At 39.1% G+C, this 5928-nt stretch overlaps 1 non-coding gene across 1 annotated transcript; it reads left to right on the top strand.

Annotated features, from left to right (window-relative positions):
* The first annotated feature begins 4605 nt into the window (after nt 1-4605).
* Nucleotides 4606-4711, top strand: LOC140806411 (small nucleolar RNA R71). The gene has a single exon (XR_012112487.1). It is a non-coding gene; the product is annotated as a small nucleolar RNA R71 (small nucleolar RNA).
* Nucleotides 4712-5928: the final 1217 nt, after the last annotated feature.

A 5928-nucleotide genomic window follows, 5' to 3' on the forward strand; every position in this document is an offset into this window, starting at 1 on the left:
CGTGGACCACGTGCGTGCAAGTTATTAAATTCCTTATGTATTTTATTAAATAGTTTTAATGCATGTTTATTTCATTAAATTGTGTTTTAATTCATGATTTATGAATTTGCTTTATTTTAAATTATTACATGATGCACGTTAAAGCGTTTTCCTTGAGTTTTATGTTTCAGGCGATTATTCGAGGCGGGATCGAGGAATAGAGACCGGCGACGATTTTTGGAAATCTTAATGCGGTATTTTATTTTAAGCTAAGGATGAGGCATTTTAAATAATTTATTTAGTCTAGTAATTTTAAAGCCTAATTTATTTATTTAGTGATTTTAGAATTTTAAAACCTTTAAAGATATGACACTTGTATATTTTATTTTAAATTAAGTGATTTTATTTAAAGTAATAGTATGTTAGTATTTTATTAGCATTTTGATTAACATTTTATGTGGCATTTATTTAGCCTTTGATTTACCTTGCTAATTATGTAATTAAGCTAAATTATCCCCCCTAATTACCCCCAAAACTCACGCACACACTCTTACACCCACACACATACACGACATTTCACACCCACACACACACACATTCATTAGCATAATTTTTAGAAGAGAAAAACCTAGGGTTCCTCAAGCATAAGCAGCCGCCCCTTCCCCTCTAAATTTTCAGCAAAGTTATGTTGAGTTTTCTTCAAAGAAATCGTTCCACGATCGTCCCGGATCAAGCCTCGCTCCATCTCCGCTTCGGTGTCGTCGTACGGTACTTTTTAATAATCAAAAGGCACGTATAATCTGTTCTTTCTGTATCGATCAGGTCATATTATGTGTTGCGTTGTTTTATGCGTAAAATTTTGTGTGTGACGTTCGTCGTTTGAGCAGAAATTTATTTAGATCGGTTTTGAATAAATTTTAGATCTGAAAACTCGTTTTTGCTGTTCCCGTGTAAACTGCGAATTTTCGGTGCATATTTTGAGAAAACTTTTAACTACGAAGTCGTAGAACTTTTCGATACCTTCGATTTGATATATGATTCGAAATTTTTGGACAAAAATTGAGTGAGTTATGGCGTTTTTCGTGGGACTGCTCAAACTGCGACTTTTACGAAAATTTGTGTCTTGAAGTTATTTGTTGCAGGCTTCATTGGAGATCGACGGGCGATCGTTGTTGCACATAGGTATGATCATTATGATGTTGGGTTGGTATTTTGTATGTCGTTTAGTGTCGATAGGTACTCGAGCACTTTAGAAGTCGTGGGTATCGTTTTAATGTCAAATGCCACGTTTTGAATGGTACGTGTCGTAGGGTGAATGTCGTCGCTTTGGGAATTGGTACGAATATGGTCTTATGTCATAGTATGCTAGGATGGGTCTCGGGGTGTCGTTTCATAGTCCGTGCAACCGAGTCTAGAAGGTTTAGCAAAGCATGTATAGAATTTTCGTAAGCCTTCTTGTCCCGAGGGTACACGGACCCTCACCCGGACCCCCACACGGGGTTCGTGCCCTTGTTCCACCCGAAGTGTCTTTTTCCAGAGAGTAGACGGACCCTTACACGGACCTTGGCACGGGATCCGTTCCTTTGCTTCTTTTCGGAGTCTTTCACCCGAGTCTACACGGACCCCCACACGGAGGTAGGCACGGGGTCCGTGTCCCTTCTTTCTTCCGGGCATTTCCTTTGCAGTAGGTAGACGGACCTGTACACGGGCCCGGGGTCGGGGTCCGTGTACTCACGTTTTTGGGAAAAATAATATTGTTGCTTTTAAAATTGATGTCCTGGTTTAGTGCAAGGGTTATCAAGGTCATGTCATGGGAAATTACAGAATGTCCTAAGAAATGATTGAACTCAAGAGTAAATATGATTTCTACGTTAAGTTATGCAAATTCAAGCTAGTATGTACAGCAGCGACGGCCCCGATCGAAGTCCAATGAATCCTTCAACGCCAAGTAAGTATGTTGACGTGCAAAGAAAATATTTTAAGTTTTTGAGGTATGCTAAATGTCTTGTGACCAAAAGTGAATGGGTTTGGAAGTCGGTGAACGTGGCCGAGGACCTCTCCACCCCGTTAAATTATGAACGGGTTTGAAGTTAGGATTGGAAAGCGTTAAATTATGAACGGGGACCAATCCGCCCGTTAAATTATGAACGGGTTAGATCGTGGTTGTGAAGCGTTAAATTATGAACGTGGATCAACTGGCCTGTTAAATTATGAACAGGGATATCATGTATGTGGCAGTGGATACGTCCCTGTCAGCCCAGTACTGTGGTTTGTCTGATCAGACGTTTATTATGTATGGGTCACTTGCTTTGAAACATCCTCTACGCAAAATGATGAAGTTATGTATGTTCAAGTATGTTCAAGTATGCAGCATGTTTATGAAAAGTTTAAGTTATGGCACGTCGAAGTATGTATGTACGTATGTTCAAGTTTTAATACGCAAGTTCAAGTTCAAGTTATGTATGTCCTATTTTAAAGTTGAATGTGATTTTATTATGTAGTACTCGTTATTCCAGTTTATACGTGTTGAGTCTTTAGACTCACTAGACTTGATCGATGCAGGTGAGTATGTTGTTGAGGAGACAGGAGGTGGCGACCAAGGGGCAGGCTTGGACTGAGCGGGAGGCTAACCCGAGGACCGCAAAGTTTATGTTTTTACGCCCATGTTATTTTACGATTTTTATGCAAGTTCAAAATACTCTGATGTTATGTTTCATTTCAAGACTTTTGGAGCAAGTGTTTCTTTTTAGCAAATTTTATTGGTGATGTCGATTTCAAACGTTTTTATTGATGAAGGATGTAGTGACGACCGTATTTGATTTCATTTCCGCATTCCTTTTAGTTTAAAAGAAAATTTTTAATTTTTCCGCAAATTTTGAGTAGTAAAAGTACGGTACGTTACATCTAATCTCATCCTTATTGGCCTCTTCCATGGCTGGTTAGCATTGAGGTGTGCCGCTATTTCGGCTTTCTCTGCATCCAATTGATCTTCTCTCAATTCGGTAGTGAGAGTGGCTTCCAAAGAGTCCCTAAGAGCATCCTGTACATAGTTAGACACAAGAGCATCAAAAGCATCAATTCTATAACAACTATCAGAATGCAGTGTATGCTTAAGTGCATTGAAAACATCAAATGTAATCTCTTCCTTCCTCACTCTCGATCTCAACTTCCCTTCTTGAACATCAATCAGGGCCTTGCCAATTGCAAGGAACAGTCTCCCCAAAATCTCTCCATATCCTCCTCCATGTCGAGCACCACAAAATCTGCTGGAAAAATAAATTTGTCCACTTTCACTAGCACATCCTCAATCACTCCTCGTGGATACTTGACAGATCTATCAGCTAGTTGTAAAGACATCCTAGTTGGCTTAGGCTCTCCTAATTCGAGTTTCCTGAATATAGATAAAGGCATAAGATTAATACTTGCAATAAGATCATATAAAGTTTTGTGAAAAACAACATCACCAATCATGCAAGGAATAGAAAAACTCCCTGGGTCTTTTAGTTTCGGTGGGATTTTGTTTTGCACCAAAGTAGAGAAATTTTCAGTTAAGTTCACCGTCATGTGATCCTCCAACTTCCTCTTATTAGCTAAGATTTCCTTCAGAAATTTGGCGTAACTAGGCATTTGCATCAAAGCATCGGCAAAAGGAATATTGATATGAAATTTTTTAAATACCTCAAGAAACTTACCGAATTGTGCATCTAATTTCGTCTTTTTTAATGTTGCAGGAAAAGGTGGAGGGATAACAATTTTTGATTGTGCAGTGGGTGCTGGTGTAGAGTTAGAAGACTTACCTTTAGATGTCTCCGTCAGTTCATCCGGCACTTGATTTTTTCTTTTTCTCTCGACTCTAAAATTTTTCTACTCTTCAACTCAATGGCCTTCACTTGCTCTTTTGAATTGGTCTCGGTGTTGTTTGGCAAGGTGCCCAGCTCTCTACTTGCTATCATCTTCGCTAACTGTTCAATCTGATTTTCTAGCCCCTTTATCGATCCATCTTGATTTTGGAGTCTAGTTTCAGTAGATGAGATGAACTTGGACATCATCTGCTCCAAATTGGACTTCTCTTCTCTAGGAGGATCAGATCTGTACATCGATTGTTTCCTATATGGTTGTCCTCCTTTTGGTAGATTCTGACTGTTTTGACCACCCCATGAGATGTTGGGATGTTGCCTCCATCTGGGATTGTATGTGTTCGAATAATGGTCATTCTTTGGACGTTTTTGGACTCCCACTTGATTCACAGGTGCTCCTTCTGGCACATAAAATGGATTTCCATCTTGACAGTCCTTGACATAATGTTCTCCTCCGCATTTTTCATAAAATATCTCTTGAAGACGCATAGCCGTGCCACCCATATTCAACCCGTCCAGTTTCCTGTTCAAGACATCAAGTTGTGCAGTAATAGCAGAAAGGTCAGTTACCTGGTGAACTCCTGCACTTCTTCGATGGTTGTTCCTTTCGGATTGAGGATGATAGCTGCTAGCAGCCATCTCCTCCAATAACTCGTATCCTTCCTCAGCAGTTTTTCTCAAGAGGTTTCCGCAACCAGTAGCATCTATCATAGTACGATTAGGAGTAAGCAAGCCATAGTAAAAGGTTTGAACAACTAATCCAAGTGGCAGTTCGTGATGAGGACATTTTCTTAATAAATCTTTGAAGCACTCTCATGCCTCATATAAAGACTCCTGCTCGAATTGAGCAAATGTGGTGATGTCTGTCCGCAGCTTCATGGTCTTAGATGGAGGAAATTATTTGATGAGAAACGCCTTCGCCATATCCTCCAATGTGGTAATCGAACCTACAGGCAGACAATTTAACCATGCTTTAGCTTTATCACGTAAGGAGAAAGGAAATAAACGCAGTCTAATAGCATCATCAGAAACTCCGTTAAATTTTAAAGTATCACAAATTTCGAGAAAATCTGCGATGTGCGTGTTTGGGTCATCTACTGCAGATCCTCCAAACTGGACTGTGTTCTGAATCAACTGAATTATAGCTGGTTTGATTTCGAAGGGGTTTGCCCGCACAATAGGCCTCACAATGATGGGCGTGCTCCATCCAAAGAAGGTTGGGCATACTCCAGCATCGGTATGCGGCGTGACATCTCAACATGTCTAGCATCATGGTGTTCCTCCTCACGATCGTTCTCGTGCCTCTCCATCAGTTCCTTCAGTCTCTGCTGCTGTCTTCCCCTCCGAAAAGTTCTTTCAATTTTAGGGTCAAACTGCTCAAGCTCCACGTCAAGTGACTTTTGCATGCACTGGACGAGATATTTGTAACAGAATGTGGAGTGTTAATTTAATGAAATGAAACAATGCTAACGAAAATAACTAAAAATAAAATTGTGAATTAACAGTCCCCGACAACGGCGCCAAAAACTTGATCGATCAAAAATTGCACTGTGGAATCCTTAATAAAAATATGATTTTGTATGCTCAAAAATTAATGGCAAGTGCACGATGTCAAGTAATAGTATAATGTACGTGAGTACGAGAATCGTTCCATTGGAGACTGTATTTGACAATTATTATTTTCAGTTATTAAATCTTCAGCAACGAAAATTTATTGAGTCATTATTACTACTATGCTCAAATAAGTACGCAAATAAAATTATTCAAGAATTGATTAATGAAATATAATATCTAAAATGGTTGATTAAAAATTCAATGAGAAATGAATTTGTTGGGAATATCGGTTCACTTACCCCTCGTTAATTAATTAATTCGTTCGATAATGATTATATGCTTCCAACAGGATTTCCTATTCAATTGAACACACTCTCTCGAGCTATGACAAACTAATTCTACTCAATGAAGTAATGAAATGTCTTTAATTATTTATCAAGTGTGAATCGCATGTCGATCTATGAAATCCCCTAGTTTTCGCCCTACCGGACTATGACTATCGCGCGTATCCAATTTCATATATCTATGTAAAATGTAG

The sequence above is a fragment of the Primulina eburnea genome, chromosome 11 (assembly GCF_022965805.1).
Source record: "Primulina eburnea isolate SZY01 chromosome 11, ASM2296580v1, whole genome shotgun sequence".
NCBI lineage: Eukaryota > Viridiplantae > Streptophyta > Magnoliopsida > Lamiales > Gesneriaceae > Primulina > Primulina eburnea.